This window comes from Thalassophryne amazonica, chromosome 5, assembly GCF_902500255.1.
Source record: "Thalassophryne amazonica chromosome 5, fThaAma1.1, whole genome shotgun sequence".
NCBI lineage: Eukaryota > Metazoa > Chordata > Actinopteri > Batrachoidiformes > Batrachoididae > Thalassophryne > Thalassophryne amazonica.
The window spans coordinates 99,741,603-99,760,790 of NC_047107.1; the positions used below are offsets into that span (position 1 = coordinate 99,741,603).

Consider the following 19,188-nt stretch of genomic DNA (forward strand, 5'->3'; position numbering starts at 1 on the left):
TTCATTAGTGAGAGGCTGGATGTCTACTAACGTCCTACTTCTAAATTCTGACAAGACTATTCATGTACACTGGATGGGGATGCTGCCAAATTGATGCTGATGTCTCACTGGTCCAAGAACCATCATTTCAGTCTTATCAGAGTTTAAAAGTAGGAAGTTGCTAGACATTCAGCTTCTCACTGATGCAAGGCAATCTTCTAAGGATTTTATATGGATGAGACTACCAGCAGTTATCGGCATGTACAACCGAGTATCATCAGCATAGCATTGAAAGGTAATCCCAAAATGCTGCAATATGTGCCCAAGGGATGTTATATAAAAGAAGAAAAGCAGGGGGGCCTAAGATGGACCCCCATGGAACCCCTAATTTCATGTCACTAATGTTAGAGGTTGTTATTGTACAAAACTCAGTGAGAACGACTGGTCAGATATGATGTCAACCACACAAGGGCACTCCCAGTAACCCCAAAATGATTCTCCAGCCTATCAAGTAGAAGATGATGATCCACGGTATCAAACAAAGCACTGAGATAAGCATCAAATCAAATCAAATCAAATCAATTTTATTTATATAGCGCCAAATCACAACAAACAGTTGCCCCAAGGCGCTTTATATTGTAAGGCAAAAGCCATACAATAATTACAGAAAAACCACAGTGGTCTTGGTGCTGAAAATATGAGGCCTCAGATCAGATTATATGATCTAAAAAAATCATGCATATGTAGGGTGTCAATATCTACATTATTTCTTGAAGAAATTAATGAAAAGGTTGAAAAATTCCAGATCTTGCAATGTTAAAAAATAAATAAATAAATAATTAAAAAAATATTTTATCTTGGATCCAGTCATTAATTAAATTCACTTAAAAAACTAATGTTTTCTTCCATTGGCCATACCCCAACCTTTCACCATGTTTCAAGAAAATTGGTTCAGTACATTTTGTGTAATCATACTAGACAAACAGCTCTAATGCACCTGTCACACTGTGATGGACTGAGGAAATGTATGATGAAAGGAAACAAAATTTAGACATCCATTTGTGTTTTGTTTTGTTTGTTTTTTTGTCTTGTACAGCTCTTTCTTTCATTTGTTAAATGTTTTCTTTTGTCAGTTGAAAGTTTTGTGTATGCTCAAAACTTTGAGCAGACACCAGATGGAGCATTTCCCCAGTGGTTGCATGTTTATTTACACTCTTGTCCTGTATTTGTTCATGGGATTACCAGTGGATATCCAACAGATGTTAATTTTAGCTGTGCATTATCTGTTTGTTCTCTGTTCACGTCTGGAAGGGCTGCGCACCCGCAGTTGGTGACTGTCCACTCTTTTCATCACAGCCCCAAATCCACCACAGACTGACAGATTAGACCATTTTGCTGCTGGACACAATATTTCAAGTTGTAAAATCAGTTTACTCAGTCCATCATAGTGTGACAACACCTTAGCAGTTAGAAAATATGAGAAGTTTTGATGGAGTTATTTGCTCTTGGAGCACCTTCTAGTTTTAATAAACGTTAAGTCAGTGTAATGAGTTTAAAAAAAAGACAAAATTCTGTGTATGATGGCACTGGTTTAGACTGCAAATTTAATCTCTCTGTGTGGTCTTGGATGCATGCTGAAAGGAAGCACACTCACTTTTATTGTTGATGTATACTTTATTATTGATTTATTCTCATTCATGGGGACTTTCTTTTTATCATTTCCTTTTTTTTGTGCAGACTGATGTCTCGATGTTTCAATTCTCTGGTGAACTTACTTTAACTTTAACATTTTTATTGTATTGGAGTGGAAAATGACTCAAACTCTGGCTTTATGTGATGGATTTCTGCACACCCACATGTAGCCCCCCAACCACCCCACCATCTCACCAAAAAATGAGGGGGAAAATAATTACGTGCATACACACTGACATACTCAGAAAACGAAAAAAAGAGAAAATGAATTATTAATCATGCGATCTAATTATGGTGTGTGGCCCTCAGAGAGATATGATCCTGGGGAAATCACATCTAACAGTCATTTATCACAACAAATAGAGTGAAAAACACTGGTTAGAGGAGACGGGCAAGAGAGGAACTGAGATAAAAGGCTGAACCTCAACTATTAAAATATGCTAAGGAGATGTGAGAATGGGGAGTAGAGTGGAAGGGTAAAAGGAGTGACTAAAGTAGCAAATTAAGAGAGGCTCAAGGGACATGGGAACCCCACAAGAGCACCTAAATGCCCCTGAATATGGGTTTACAGGGAAATACACAGTACGTCAAAATATGAAAAAGAAAATATACACTAAGCATGTCTTCAATCACTGTTGCCCCGAAAGCAGTTTACATTCATCTGTGTATATCATTTACTTTCATGCTGCTTTTGCAGGTCCTGATTGCAGTAGCAGCAGAAGAAGCAACTCATCTTATAGATTCCCTCTCAACCGGCCATATCTTCTCTTTCTGGCATTCCCAAGCCAGGTGAGAGATTTAAACCCAGCAGCATGTCCTGGAACTTCCCCAGGGCCTCCACCAAGGGGCATAGATCGACTGGTGTCTGAACTTGTTATACATATTTTTTTTTTTAATTTCCCCTGTATTTAACCTGGTTAGTCCCATGGTTTTGTTGTAAGGGAGACCTGGACAATTATAAAGTTTCCAATTCACCTAACCTGCATGTCTTTCAATGTGGGAGGAAACCGGAGCATCCAGAGGAAACCCATGCAAACACAGGGAGAACATGCAAACTCCACACAGAAATGCCACAGGTGGGAATCAAATCCATGACCTTCTTGCTGTGAGGCAACAGTGCTAACCACTAAGTCACCATGCTGCCCGAGGGCCTTGCTAGCTCACATCTTTGTCAACACGATGGTTCAGTACAGTGACAGCAGGACATCAGATGCAGCACAGATGTGTTCATTGAGCTCATGCTTCATCTTATCCGAACACGTGACCACAAGATACTTGAACTCTTCCACTTGGTACAGTATCTCACCTTTGACCCAGAGGGGACAATCCACCCTTTTGTCACAGGACTATAAGATCACAAATGGAAGTAATGGCACGTATCCCCGTTGCATCACATTCTACCTCAAACCTGCTTCATGCACATCAGAGGTCACTGTCTGAGGATACCAACAGACCCACAGCATCTGCAAAAAGTAAACCTTGAAATTCAGTCCATGAAAATCAAGAACAGGACTGGAGTGCAACACCCACTGGAAACGGGTCTGATGCAATGCCGAGACAGCAGCTCCTACTTTGGTTGTTTAGATATGGGATTACGTTGTGTTGTTTTGAATTTAAAAAACTGTCGTTTCTTAAATTCTATGTCAACATGTAGCAGGTGACAATCTAATCTCATCTTTTCAAATTTTTTTTTGTTTCATTTATTTTCATTTAAATAGCACCAAATCACAACAAAGTTGCCTCAAGGCGCATCACACAAGTAAGGTCTAACCTTACCAACCCCCAGAGCAAGCACACAGGTGACAGTGGTAAGGAAAAACACCCTCTGATGATTTGAAGAAGAAACCTCAAGCAGACCAGACTCAAAGGGGTGACCCTCTGCTTGGGCCATGCTACTGACACAATTGACACAAAAACAATTGACAAAACAAACATACAGGAAATTTTGCCAGTGCACAGGATGGGAGGGTTGCAGAATTAGACACCACTTCCATCTCTGGATGGAGCTGCACCTCAAACAGAGAGAAAAACAGACTCAGGCATCAGAAAGACAACAAATACAGTATAATTTGTCAGCATTATGCAACAAGAAAAACAGAAGAAATACGAAGGTGATCGCCGGCCACGTCCTAAGCTTCACTAAAAGACCCAGACTTTAGAAAAAGTTGAGGCCGCAGCCCGCTCCATTTCCTAATAAAATTAATTTAAAAGCGTAAAAGCATAGTAACATACTATGCCAGTATGCTAACCATATGAAAGGGAAACTTCAGAAACTTCGTCTGAACTTGAAAGTCTCTACAGAATCTGACTGATCATTCCACAGAACAGGGGCACGATAAGAGGAAGTTCTCTGACCCACAGACTTTTTATTCACCCTCGGGACACAAAGTAGTCCTGCACCCTGAGAACGCAGAGCCCGGGCCGATAAGTAGGGTTTAATTAGGTCAGCTAGGTAGGGAGGTGCCAGTCTGTGAACAATTTTATAGGTTAGTAGCAGAACCTTAAAGTCTGATCTCACAAGGACTGGAAACCAGTGAAGAGATGCCAAAATGGGTGTAATGTGGTCAAACTTTCTCCTTCCTGTCAAAAGTCTTGCAGCAGACTTATTTTTAATGAGTTTCATTGCTGTATGCTGTGGTTGTGCTTCTTTTGGCTTCTCCCATCCACAACCCCAATGCCAATGAAGTTGGGATGTTGTGTAAAATGTAAATAAAAACAGAATACAGTGATTTTCAAATCCTCTTCAACCTATATTCAATTGAATACACCACAAAGACAAGATATTTAATGTTCAAACTGACAAACTTTGTTTTTGTGCAAATATTTGCTCATTTTGAAATGGATGCCTGCAACACGTTTCAAAAAAGTTGGGACAGTGGTATGTTTACCACAGTGTTACATCACCTTTCCTTCAAACAACACTCAATAAGTGTTTGGGAACTGAGGACTTGATGTACGACTTCAGTTCATACTGCGCAACACATTTTCAATGGGCGACAGGTCTGAACTGCAGGCAGGCCAGTCTACCCGCACTCTTTTACTACGAAGCCACACTGTTGTAACACGTGCAGAATGTGGCTTGGCATTGTCTTGCTGAAATAAGCAGGGACGTCCCTGAAGAAGACATTGCTTGGATGGCAGCATGTACTGCTACAAAATCAGGATGTACCTTTCAGCATTGATGGTGCCATCACAGATGTGTAAGTTGCCCATGCCATGGGCACTAACACACCCCCATACCATCATAGATGCTGGCTTTTGAACTTTGCGCTGGTAACAATCTGGATGGTCTTTTTCCTCTTTTGTCTGGAGGACACAACGTCCATGATTTCTAAAAACAATTTGAAACATGGACTCATCAGACCACAGCACACTTTTCCACTTTGCATCTGTCCATTTCAAATGAGCTCAGGCCCAGAGAAGGCGGTGGCATTTCTGGATGTTGTTGATGTATGGCTTTTGCTTTGCATGGTAGTGTTTTAACTTGCACTTGTAGATGTAGCGATGAACTGTGTTAACTGACAATGATTTTCAGAAGTGTTCCTGAGCCCATGCGGTAAGATCCTTTACACACTGATGTTGGTTTTTAATGCAATACCACCTGAGGGATCGAAGGTCATGGATATTCAATGTTGGTTTTCAGCCTTGCCGGTTACGTGTAGAAAGTTCTCCAGATTCTCTGAATCTTCTGATTATATTATTGACTGGAGAGGATGGAATCCCTAAATTCCTTGCAATTGAATATTGAGAAACATTGTTCTTAAACTGCTGGACTTTTTTTTTTAACGCAGTTGTTCACAAAGTGGTGATCCTCTCCCCATCTTTGCTTGTGAATGTCTGAGCCTTTTGGGGATGCTCCTTTTATACCCAATCATGACACTCACCTGTTTCTAATTAGGTGTTTTTTTGAGCATTCATCAACTTTCTTAGTCTTTTATTGCCCCTTCCCAACTTTTTTGAACTATGTTGCAGGCATCCATTTCAAAATGAGCAAATATTTGCACAAAAACAACAAAGTCTATCAGTTTAAACATTAAATATCTTGTCTTTGTGGTGTATTCAACTGAATATAGGTTGACAAGGATTTTCATATCATTGTATTCTGTTTTTATTTCCATTTTACACAACGTCGCAACTTCACTGGAATTGGGGTTGTACACTCTGCATACCACAGCTGATCTAATATGGGTCCTCATTTTGATTTGGCATGTTTAATGCCAGATGCCCTTGCAGACACAGCACCAGATATACAAGAACAATGGGTGGCCTCAAGCTGGGCTCCTTTTTATCTGGAGCAAGAAAACTAGAAACACTGCAGTAGCTATAATGCTCATTGTGCCATGGTAATGGTTTTGTTGTACTCGTGAAAGACTTTTTGAATTGTTTCAAGAGGTGACCCTATATTTGACTAGAAAAAAAATACTTCATTAAAATAGCCACCATGCCAAAAATGCTGAGCTGACATTGGCATTAGAAACATACAAGCTTTACATGATTTGTGTCTGTGAAGACAAGCAATCTGAACACAGTGATTAAGAAAATAACATGATTTGCATTATATGTCCAACAATTGCTCTTAAAAGGGATCCAGTCTAAATTTAGTACTTTCAGGATACACTGTTTGCATATAATTTCAATTATATCACGCCCCCTTGCTCCGCTGTCTTTGCAGCACCTATAAATCAATCAGGATTGCCATCATGAAGGACGTTTCAGTTCCCTTAATTCTGCTCAGAGCAGTGAAGTGGCTAAATGGCAGACTTGAGTACTGAAACTTGCTATGCTGAAATCTTATAACAAAGTACACCTGCTTATAAATGAACACTGTAGGTGATAACTGTGGTGCGTTTCTGTAAAACTGTATGGCTGAACTACAAGGATATGAAATGTCTTTACATATTAAGATTAGCTTTAGTTTTATTTGTTAATGGTGCTATGACTGATTTTCCTGCCATTAGGTCCTTTTTGTGCTGCTGGGGAGTGAGGTTTACTCACTGCATATGCACAGCGACTCCTGCTGGCCACCGTTGTGAAACATATGCTTTACCATGAACGTGAAGCAATGGCCTTTGGAGATTTTTAACAGGTCTAATATGAAAAAACAATTAAAAAAATTAAGAAAAAAACATCTGGATCTGGATTGTTGTCTAATCCATTGTTGTCTGTACTGGTCAGCATTTTATTTTAGACTCTAAATATGATTTCTGGAAGCATTTCTGGAAGGGTGCTGGTGTCCGCTACCATGAAATAAATTCAACAGCTATGTTCTGTTGCTTGGTAAAATTGAGAAGAGAGTCAATGTTTCACAAAACAGGAATCACATGCACTAAATGTATTTTCTCAGCCAGGTTGAGAATGTAAAGATGGGACAGAAAAGTGCAGAGCACAGAGGGACTGTTACTTCATTTACGGCAAAAGCTGCTTTTAAGCCACTAAATTTTCATCTCAAAAATAGTTATTGGGTTCTATTTTATTTATATTTAAAATCCTATTACAACAATTTTAACTCTGCTGGATGAACATGGTGAGACCACTTTTCATGATGTGTCTTTTGTAAGAATACACATCCAAAAGAGTTCTCAAATCATGTGCCTAAGGAAGGGCATCCAGCATAAAACTTGTGCCAAAACCACATGCAATCAGATCTGCTGTGGTAACCCTGAATCCAAAAGGGAGAAGCCAAAATAAGTTTTTTAAAACAGTTTTTTGTCATAAAGTTATTTGTCAAAAACCCCTGGTTTCGAAATAGTACGGTGCATCTGGAAAGTATTCACAGTGCTTTACTTTTGTTATGTTAGAGCCTTATTCCAAAAATGGATAAAGTTATTTTTTTCCTCAAAATTCCGTAATTACAATGTGAAAAAGTTTAGAGATTTTTGCAAATTCATGAAAAAAAGACAAATTCTGATCAATATCAAAATGTTGAACTGCACATGAGAAAAAATATGATGACCCCTGAGCATATTTTGATGAACCTTGGACATAGCAAAATTCAAAATGCATTTTTAAACACATAAAATTGGATATTCTCTTATCTTAAAAAAAGGGATATTCTCGTCCTTCCTATAAAGAATGACTATTTTGGGGAGTGTTCTTTACATATATTTAGCCACTAATAATATATATGGGGGCATTGGAGATGTGCTGCGACATGCCGAGCTCTGCAGAGCTAAGAGAGTGACTGAATCAGGCCAGGTATCAAATCCTGCCTGTCAGCCATGCCGACCAAGGGCCCGCTCAGGCCTTAAAAAAATAAAACACCAATTCCCAGAAGGCTGAGCTCTTTGCCTCTCCACCTCCTCTCCCTGACAGCTCAGGGGGAGGTGGGGTGGCAGGATGTGTGTGTGTCTCTCTTTATGAAATAAAGAGAAAACAAGGGAAAGATGGAGGGAATTTGTAGCTAACAGAGAATAAAACTGTGCCTCTACTTGCATTAAGGGCATTTAGTTCATTGACGAAGTGAGTGTACCTCTGTAAGCGTGCGTGCTCACGTTCAGGTGTGCGGGAAAGATCACAGACAGCAGTTTGGGGGCCACAAGCCAAGCTCCCACACCTGAAGGCCCTCGTGTCAGATGGCAAGTGGTCTGACCACAGTGTGAAATGCACCCGCGGGTTCAGTTTCCCTGCTCACACCGGTGACCCTGTCAATCACACTATTGGGATCAGCATGAAAGAGATAGACATGGAACAGAAGAAAAGTGTTTAACAGGTTGGGATTGGAAAAAAAAAAACAAAGTGGCAGAGAGTAAAGGGAAGGCTGGATACTGTAACATAAGGTCACAAGGAATCTGGTATAGAGAAAAGGTGCCGTTGTGCATACAATATGTTTGTATTTGTATTAATATGTCACAGATGAGTAACTGAATGTCAACTTTTTACTATTAAATTCTGACAAGACAGAGACGATGGTCATTAGTCCTGCTGGACACTGGTAACAGTTTGACCAGGTAACATTAACCTAAGGGCCCCTTCACACATAACATGACACTGGGCGAAAGACGCAGAAACTGGAAGAAAATCTGCAAACCAAAAACAAAATGGGGAACTGAGAAACATTCCACCTGCTTTCAGGAGGGACGCACAGTCGGACAGGCGTGCACGATACCGTGGCAACGATATGGTGAGCTCAAACACGAGTGTGCACGTGGAAAGTCGCGCACACAGCAGTGGAGCAAAATATTTTAAAAACACCACAATTTCTAATACTTAATTCCTGTTATAGAGCATGGACTTGTCGCCTAGTCGTACACCCTTTTATGTTTTACATGAATTACCTGATGCACCCCACTCATGAAGACATCAGCCGGGCTTCAGTCTCATGAAGAGTCGGCTCCCATGTCATGAACGCATCAGCCGGCATGGCATGTCCAGCGCGCAGTGATCCGCCGGTGACTGCGTTGCAAATGTGATATGTGTTTTAATTATTACAATGTGGGGAAATCCCGCAGTGACACGTGCTTCGTGGTGACTTTCTGCATGGCACGATATTCACCAGCACTGTGGTGCGCTGATTTTCACGTGAGGACAGCATGCCGACATCCACGTCTCATACCAAAGATATTCCAGGTCATATCCTACAAACCAGTACAGGTGTTTCCCAGCTGTGAGATATCTGAACAGCTGCACATTGCAGGGAGACACACCCACCTTTGTGGACCATGTCAGCTCACTGAAAAACAGGCTCACTCTCTGTACCTTTATGCTGCGATTTTCATTTTATGTGTGTATTATGATTTTTTTGTCCTGCATCTGTCTGATGTCTGTGTTTGTAATGTAACACCTTGCATGCACAGTCATGTCCAGCTGACAGTCGCTGTGTGTCCATAGCAAAGCATATGAGCAAAGTGATCACAAATGAATGAGTTTGTGCCTTTATTCTTATTTACTTTTATTTTATCTGTATACTTTTATGTTTCTGTCTGTCATGTAAACTACAATTTCTGTGGTGGAAGTGACATCAGCCTGCTCGGCCGGCTTCACACTGTGCTCCTCAGATGCTGGCTGGTCCTTATGTGATCGTGTCGGTGCATAATTTTCAGCATGTGATGAGGACATGAGCACCCGCCCACACATGTGCATTGCATGGTTGCCAGCTGAGCTGCAGTATACAGCGGTCAGCTGTCCCAGCAGTGCACTGTGCTGGACAGTGACCGGACTCTGGGACCCTCAGCCACAGCTGATGATGTTGGATCCATGGTGTGTGTGGGGGGGTTCAGCACAGTCACGCCCATGTGTGTTGCTAGGTGATGCCACACTCATGTTGCACTTAGACAAATTTCACAGACAATTTGAATGTGTTCATCTGCACTCTACTCTCATACCAGGAGCGCAAATATCCCTGCCTTTTCAAAGTGTCCAGTGAGAGGTGTTGGATATTTGTGTGCGACACCTGGAATTTGTCCGACACCTGCCGAGAGGGGGATCGAATAAGCGAGCGCAGGGCACTCGCTGTCTTTCGGCCACTAGTGTGTGCGAATGGTTGTAGTGATAGCTGTACGAGGCATTTGAGGCGGCTCTGATTTTTCATGAGTGGCATTTGACACCTCCATGTGCCATTCTGCTCTTGGATCCCACGCTATCCTTTAACGTACACATAGGAAAAACCACTAGGTTGCCTTTCTTCTGCCTCTGTAATGTTGTGAAGGTTTATTCTATTCTATCTCTTGCTTATGCCGAGATTCTGATCCATGCCTATGTCTCTTCTAAAGTACTACAGGATCGTGTAGTTTGGCTTACTGCAGTCCAGCATTACAGTCTCCAACTGGTTCAAAATGCTGCTGCTAGAACTTTGACTAAGAGCAGCAAGTTTTTACCATATTTCTCCGATCGTGGCCTCTCTTTGCAGGCTTCCTGACCCCATAAGGTCAGATTTTAAAGGTGTTGCTAGTAAAATACAAAATCCTTCATGGCCTAGCACCTCCCTATCCAGCCAACCTAATTGAGCCTTACGTATCAGCACAGGCTCTGCTTTTTTCAGGATGCAGAATTACTGTGTGTTCCAAAGGTTACAAAGAAGTCACCAAGCCATAGAGCTTTTTGATATTGTGTACTGGTTCTGTGGAACAACCTGCCTGCTGAGATAAAATTGTCTGATTCTCTGGAGTCGTTCAAGTCCAGTTTAACCCCTTAACGCCTATTGTCGCATATATGCTACAGTATTTGACTCAAATATGCAACATACCAAATTGACCAGTATGCCTGTTGTCGCAAATTTGCAACATACCATTATTATTATTATAACATTATAACATAAATTATTACCAAAATACCAAAATTACTATTTATTTTTTGTGCAAAAGTGTAATTAATAATCTCAACATCGTTTACCATCTATTTAAAGGCAAAAACACACAGAAAACTTTTTTTTATATACAGCTATATCAATTCAGGCGTTAAGGGGTTAAAGACTTATCTGTTTTATCTTTCGTATGACAAACACACTCAATTGTGGTCATTAAAAACTGAGCAGGTATATTTAAATTCCGGGTCTGTTCCATGAAGCAAAGGGATAGCTTCCATTGACCACGTTAGGAACCTCTGTGTTCCTGTGTTGCTTACTACTGGAATTGAATGCTTTATGTGCTGTTAGTTCCACCTGTGAAGCATGGGGGTGGAAGCATCATGCTTTGGGGGGTGTTTTTCTGCACATGAGACAGGACAACTGCACTGTATTAAGGAGAGGATGACCGGGGCCATGTATTGCGAGATTTTGGGGAAAAACCACCTTCCCTCAGTTAGAGCATTGAAGATGGGTTGTGAATGGGTCTTCCAACATGACAATGACCCAAAGCACACAGCCAGGATAACCAAGGAGTGGCTTCGTAAGAAGCATATCAAGGTTCTGGAGTGGTCTAGCCAGTCTCCAGACCTAAACCTAATGGAAAATCTTTGGAGGGAGCTCAAACTGTTGTATGGCTGGGGGGCCTGGCTGCCTTTTTGTTTCTGTCTTTTGTTTTTCCTTCCAGGTGGCTTGCATTTGGGACTGAGTGGCTGTGTAGCTGAGTTTATCAGGACCTCACCCTGATCACCTGCGGCTCGTCAGGACTCACAGCTGTGGTGCATCTACATGGATTGGAACATGGTGGCATTTAAGACTGGAGTACACAGTGTGTATTTGCCAGAGACTCGACCTTGTGACCAGACGGGTGAGATCGTCGTCTCGGGAGCCATCTCATCATCAGTGGATGCAGAGAACGTCCAGGTTTGATGCATGGTCTGTGAAAGAGGAGAGGGTGAGGTCTCACGCTCGTCAGCACACTTCCTGAGGTACGTTAGATTTTGTGACTAACATTTATACAGTCAGTAAATGTGGTGTCCCTCACACCTTATTATATTGAGCTGTATGTTGGTCGTTTAAATCAGCTTCCGCTGCAGTGAGTTTGTGAACTGGATGTTCCATGCCTGCAGGGTGGGAAGCTGATTAGTAATTAAGCCAGGAAGTGTTTGCTGTTTGTGCACCTTTGAGCGTTCTCTCTGTGTGTTGAGTGTGGACTCACATAATGATTCCTTCTTTCACAGACTCGGTTTGTCGCGGCCACCTGGGGGGTGTCGGTGGGGTCCTTGGGTCCGAACCAGTTCTGGCTCCGGACCGTTAGCGCTGCTGGGAGCGCACCGCAATCCACCACGCCAGACCGCGCACTTTTATATTTTTCACAGCACTGTTATGTTCATTAAACTCTGTTATCCTTTGTACCGTGCTCTGTTTATTTTATACTGGGTCCTTCAAACGCTGGTCGGTTCTCCGGGCTGCGTCCGACACATAACACAAACTCTGTGTTTCTCAGTGGCAGCCCAGTAACCTGGCTGATCTAGAGAAGATCTGTGTGGAGGAATGGCCCAAAATCCCTGCTGCAGTGTGTGCAAACCTGGTGAAAAACTACAGGAAACGTTTGACCTCTGTAATTGCAAACAAAGGCTACTGTACCAAATATTAACATTGATTTTCAGCAGTAGCATACAAATAAATTATTAAAAAATCATACATTGTGATTTCCGGATTTTTTTTCTTTTAGATTGTGTCTCACAGTGGACATGCACCTAAGATGAAAATGTCAGACCCCTCCATGATTTCTAAGTGGGGGAACTTGCAAAATCGCAGGGTGTTCAAATACTTATTTTCCTCATTATATATATATATATATATATATATATATATATATATATATATATATATATATATATATATATATATATATATATATATATATACAGTAGAAAAGGGGATGTTCATAATAATAGTAGCATCTGCTGTTGACGCTACAAACTCAAAACTATTATGTTCAAACTGCTTTTTTAGCAATCCTGTGAATCACTAAACTAGTATTTAGTTGTATAACCACAGTTTTTCATGATTTCTTCACATCTGCGAGGCATTAATTTTACTGGTTTGGAACCAAGATTTTGCTCGTTTACTAGTGTGCTTGGGGTCATTGTCTTGTTGAAACACCCATTTCAAGGGCATGACCTCTTCAGCATAAGGCAACATGACCTCTTCAAGTATTTTGACATATCCAAACTGATCCATGATACCTGGTATGCGATATATAGGCCCAACACCATAGTAGGAGAAACATGCCCATATCATGATGCTTGCACCACTATGTTTCACTGTCTTCACTGTGAACTGTGGCTTAAATTCAGAGTTTGGGGGTCATCTCACAAACTGTCTGCGGCCCTTGGACTCAAAAAGAACAATTTTACTCTCATCAGTCCACAAAATATTCCTCCATTTCTCTTTAGGCCAGTTGATGTGTTCTTTGGCAAATTGTAACCTCTTCTGCACGTCTTTTATTTAACAGAGGGACTTTGCAGGGGATTCTTGCAAATACATTAGCTTCACACAGGCATCTTCTGTCTGTCACAGCACTTACCGGTAACTCCAGACTGTCTTTGATCATCCTGGAACTGATCAGTGGGTGAGCCTTTGCCATTCTGGTTATTCTTCTATCCATTTTGATGGTTATTTTCCGTTTTCTTCCACGAGCCTCTGGTATTTTTGTCCATTTTAAAGCATTGGAGATCATTGTAGACATTGTAGCTGACAGGGACAGATGTTATAACAGCGGCTCTAAATAGGGGTCATCAAGTTTGGCTACTTTACTTTTAGCCTTGATAAGTTTTGTCACTTCAGCACTTGATTGCCATTAGCAGCATACTGAGGTTTTGAGGATTGCAGGCATCATATGCTGTGCAGATCATGAAGCCTGCTGAGACAATTTTGTGATTTTGGGTGATGTAAATAAACTTGACATTTTACAAAAGAACAAAGACTCATTAAAAAAAAAAAAAAAATCTCATCACCTCATGAACACAAAACAGGTGGTAGAAACAGCAGTATCAAATACCAACCATCCACAGCGCTTCTAGCACATTGGCACAGTGGCATCTAAATACAGTCAGATTATCTTCTCCCACAATAAAATCTCCAAGCATTCACCAGTGTGATGGTGAATAACTAAGGACTTTCATACTTCCTTTTACACATGTGCAGACATTCTGTAAGAGCTTGAAAAGCTTCTTTCTGTATTGTTGCTAATGGGGTTTTACATTACTCAGTTTTATTCTAAAGCAAATCAGTGATCACCCTGGCTATTCTCAGCTTGATCTACGTAAGCCCATCCCCCAACCAGTGTTCTCAAACATCCCTCACTATCTGTGGTCTCAGCTGAGTACCACATTGGTAGCAATTGAGTGACAGCATGTTCTTACAGAGGAAGAGTAAAACTGAAACTGTGCAATGCCCATCAAAATGTATCAAAATCTGCATCGATTGGTTGATAAATGGACTGTAACTGTGTGTGACTTCTCCCCACTTGGTTGATAAATGGACTGTAACTGTGTGTGACTTCTCCCCGCTTCTTTTATGTGTTATCTCAAACCAGATAATACAGAAAATAATGTTATCTCTGTGAATCTACACCCCCACCCCCACCCACAACCACCATCTGATGGTCCACCACCAAGTCCTCAATGGTACATGAGGTAGAACATGTTGATTGATATTAAATCCATTTGCACAATGGGTGTAAAGGTAAAAGGCTGCAGCAAATCTGCAAGTTGTAATAATCTTGGATTGGACTTGGACTCAGCATTCTTCATGCTGACCATTGACATCACTCAAAGAGCAGGGAACGTGCTACATAGGAATGACAGTCAACTTCTATAACATGTTTTCTTTGGTGACCTCAAAGCTAAATAGAGAACATCAACATAATCAAATACCAAACCAAGAAAACAAAGATAAAACAAGCATGAAACTCAAAGATGTAACAGAATACAAAGCGGGAGACACAAGACCGACAGGTGAGGACATGGCAGTAAAACACGGGGACCCAGACAGAGGGCAGACCAGCAGAATGACTCACAAGGACGACAGACACAGACAGAGATCAGAACATGCCAACAACCCACAGAAGGAACATGGACAGAATACATAGAACAACAATAAGGCACAGACAAAACACAATGACACTTAACACAGGGAAACAGAGAGGGGGCAAACCACAATAAGCTGACAGTTTTGGGGTTTTGTAAGGGCCCCTTCACACAAAGTATGAATAAGTACAACTCAGGGCGACTCACAGCGCAACAGCTCGTATGAGCGAACCATGCAAACATCGAGATGACAGGAAGGCATGCACAAACCCGGTGCGGTGGTTCGTGCACGCACGGTGTCTTTCGAGCAGGAACACAGTGTGAACACAGTATGAGGAGCTGCACCACATCGTGCTGCTGATGTGGAGAATGATCAAATAAAAACCAGCTGCATAATTAGTGAATATCACTGGGTTGATATAAATAATACATAAAAGGGGACGCAATACAGAACCCCGTGGTAAATAATCCAGGTTAAAAAAAAAATGTCACTCACAGGATTCAAACCCATAAGCTCTGATTACCAGATAGAAACTTTACCACTGCGCTACCATCGCTGTCCTGTAAATGGTGCGGGAAAATGCCTGAAATCAAGAAATACATTGACATATTAAAAAAAATAAAATAAAACCCCACACCATATAAAAACATCATATTTTATTGAGTCCCTCTCATCAAGTGGGCAATACAAGAATGATCCATCTGTTCTTCTCTAGATGAGCCATGGTCACAGACGTACAGTCATGAAATGACATGAATGAGAAGCAGGTCGCTCTTATGTCCACATCTGCTGGCAGCATGTCCAGCAGGCCCCGCGCACAGAGCTCACATGGGTCACGTGACATTCAGACCACCGCAGCGTGTTATGATCTGACGGTCTGTTTCACCTGGGGTAGCCTGTCAATGTGTGAGTCGTGCGCATGCTGGCTACATCCAATTGCAACAGCAATATATGTTTTTATGTATATCCATGTGATGACAGCAAGCAGACACACATGCGTCACAGTAGGCAGTTGTTAGTCCATGTCCATCCAAACACTGTCCATGTTCTCCAGCCGCGACATCCAGAACAACAGATTTCCACAGCCGCTCCTGTGGGCAGCCACACCCCCTGTCAGTTTAGTGCACACACCAACGTGTCACTCTGTCTGTTTGCAAAGCCACTTTTGGGGCACTTGGACAAATTTCACATCCAGATCAACAGTGATTGTCTGCTGACTGTTGTCGTGTTAACAGTATGAATGGCCACACATTTTCTAAGTGCCATGAGAGTGGTGTTAGATGTTCATGTGTGTCAGCTGGAATTTGGCCGACACCTGCCGCAAGAGGGTTCGATGGGCGCTCTCAGCGCACACTTTGTCTTTCAGCTGCTGGTGTGCGCAAATACTTGTAGCAACAGGTGTACGAGGCATTGGAGGCAGCTATGATTTTATACATTTTGCATACGATTCCTGCTTCATGCACACTTAATGTGCAATTCAACCAAATTTTAACTATGTGTGAGGGGCCCTAAAAATGCGTCCTCTTGAAAAAGTCTTCACAATCTTTGTCAACACACACACACACACACACATATATATATATATATATATATATATATATATATATATATATATATATATATATATATATATATATATATATATATATATATATATATATACATATAACTTTGATAACATCTGTACCTGGATGTGTTGCTGTATGTGGTTAAATGATTTTTAAAAATGTTAAACATAAATGTTTCATTCAGTAGTTCAGAAGGTAAAGAATGTAGCTGACATTTTTCAAGGATGGTAATAAATTATGCAAAGTTTCTATAATGAGTTGGAATGGTGTGTGAGTCCAGAATGTTTTTACAATCTTAGCCCTTACGCCTCAACAGTTTTTTGAAGAACTCAACCCTTTTATTTCCTGATAATTAAGGAATTTTTTTATTAATTTACTGTGTTAATGTATTTATAAATTGTTTAAGTTCTTGTTATGATATACACAGTATTATAATTATTGCCATTATTGTTATTATTATTACTATTTTGACTATTACTTCTTTGTCATTTGATTTTTAAATGGACCACAATGGAAATAAGTGTTTTCACTTTCTTGTGTCATCCGTGTATTTTTAACGTATTTACAATTGTATTATGTACTTACATTGAACTTAATAAATAAAATTTTGCATGTACGCACGGACACCTTTAATATATAGATGATTTACTGCCCCCTGCTGGAATGGCGTGAGTCAATGTAAAATGTAATTATCAACATCCATTATTCAGTGTAGTTAGCAAATATCCGTAGTTTCTCCAAAAATATTAGTCCTATCAACTTCCCGCTTTCGCAGCTTTCATTCTTCACCCAAAATACATAGACAGACCAAACGACAAATGTCAGCTCTCGCCTGTTTCTTTGTTCCATACACACATGCACGCATGCAAACGTGCACACAGAGGCCACTTGGCTATATATATATATATGTACACACAGTAGTGTTCAGAATAATAGTAGTGCTATGTGACTAAAAAGATTAATCCAGGTTTTGAGTATATTTCTTATTGTTACGTGGGAAACAAGGTACCAGTAGATTCAGTAGATTCTCACAAATCCAACAATACCAAGCATTCATGATATGCAAACTCTTAAGGCTATGAAATTGGGCTATTAGAAAAAAAAAAAGTAGAAAAGGGGGTGTTCACAATAATAGTAGTGTGGCATTCAGTCAGTGAGTTCATCAGTTTTGTGGAACAAACAGCTGTGAATCAGGTGTACCCTACTTAAGAATGAAGCCAGCACCTGTTGAACATGCTTTTCTCTTTGAAAGCCTGAGGAAAATGGGACGTTCAAGACATTGTTCAGAAGAACAGCGTAGTTTGATTAAAAAGTTGATTGGAATCAAATCAAATCAATTTTATTTATATAGCGCCAAATCACAACAAACAGTTGCCCCAAGGTGCTTTATATTGTAAGGCAAGGCCATACAATAATTACAGAAAAACCCCAACGGTCAAAACGATCCCCTGTGAGCAAGCACTTGGCGACAGTGGGAAGGAATAACTCCCTTTTAACAGGAAGAAACCTCCAGCAGAACCAGGCTCAGGGAGGGGCAGTCTTCTGCTGGGACTGGTTGGGGCTGAGGGAGAGAACCAGGAAAAAGACATGCTGTGGAGGAGAGCAGAGATCAATCACTAATGATTAAATGCAGAGTGGTGCATACAGAGCAAAAAGAGAAAGAAACACTCAGTGCATCATGGGAACCCCCCAGCAGTCTAAGTCTATAGCAGCATAACTAAGGGATGGTTCAGGGTCACCTGATCCAGCCCTAACTATAAGCTTTAGCAAAAAGGAAAGTTTTAAGCCTAATCTTAAAAGTAGAGAGGGTGTCTGTCTCCCTGATCTGAATTGGGAGCTGGTTCCACAGGAGAGGAGCCTGAAAGCTGAAGGCTCTGCCTCCCATTCTACTCTTACAAACCCTAGGAACAACAAGTAAGCCTGCAGTCTGAGAGCGAAGCACTCTATTGGGGTGATATGGTACTATGAGGTCCCTAAGATAAGATGGGACCTGATTATTCAAAACCTTATAAGTAAGAAGAAGAATTTTAAATTCTATTCTAGAATTAACAGGAAGCCAATGAAGAGAGGCCAATATGGGTGAGATATGCTCTCTCCTTCTAGTCCCCGTCAGTACTCTAGCTGCAGCATTTTGAATTAACTGAAGGCTTTTCAGGGAACTTTTAGGACAACCTGATAATAATGAATTACAATAGTCCAGCCTAGAGGAAATAAATGCATGAATTAGTTTTTCAGCATCACTCTGAGACAAGACCTTTCTAATTTTAGAGATATTGCTCAAATGCAAAAAAGCAGTCCTACATATGTATTTAATATGTGCATTGAATGACATATCCTGATCAAAAATGACTCCAACATTTCTCACAGTATTACTAGAGGTCAGGGTAATGCCATCCAGAGTAAGGATCTGGTTAGACACCATGTTTCTAAGACTTGTGGGGCCAAGTACAATAACTTCAGTTTTATCTGAGTTTAAAAGCAGGAAATTAGAGGTCATCCATGTCTTTATGTCTGTAAGACAATCCTGTAGATTAGCTAATTGGTGTGTGTCCTCTGGCTTCATGGATAGATAAA

At 40.9% G+C, this 19,188-nt stretch overlaps 1 protein-coding gene across 1 annotated transcript in view; it reads right to left on the reverse strand.

Annotated features, from left to right (window-relative positions):
* Positions 1-19,188, reverse strand: part of si:dkey-215k6.1 (transmembrane protein 132D) — a 685,562-nt gene that overhangs the window by 399,099 nt on the left and 267,275 nt on the right.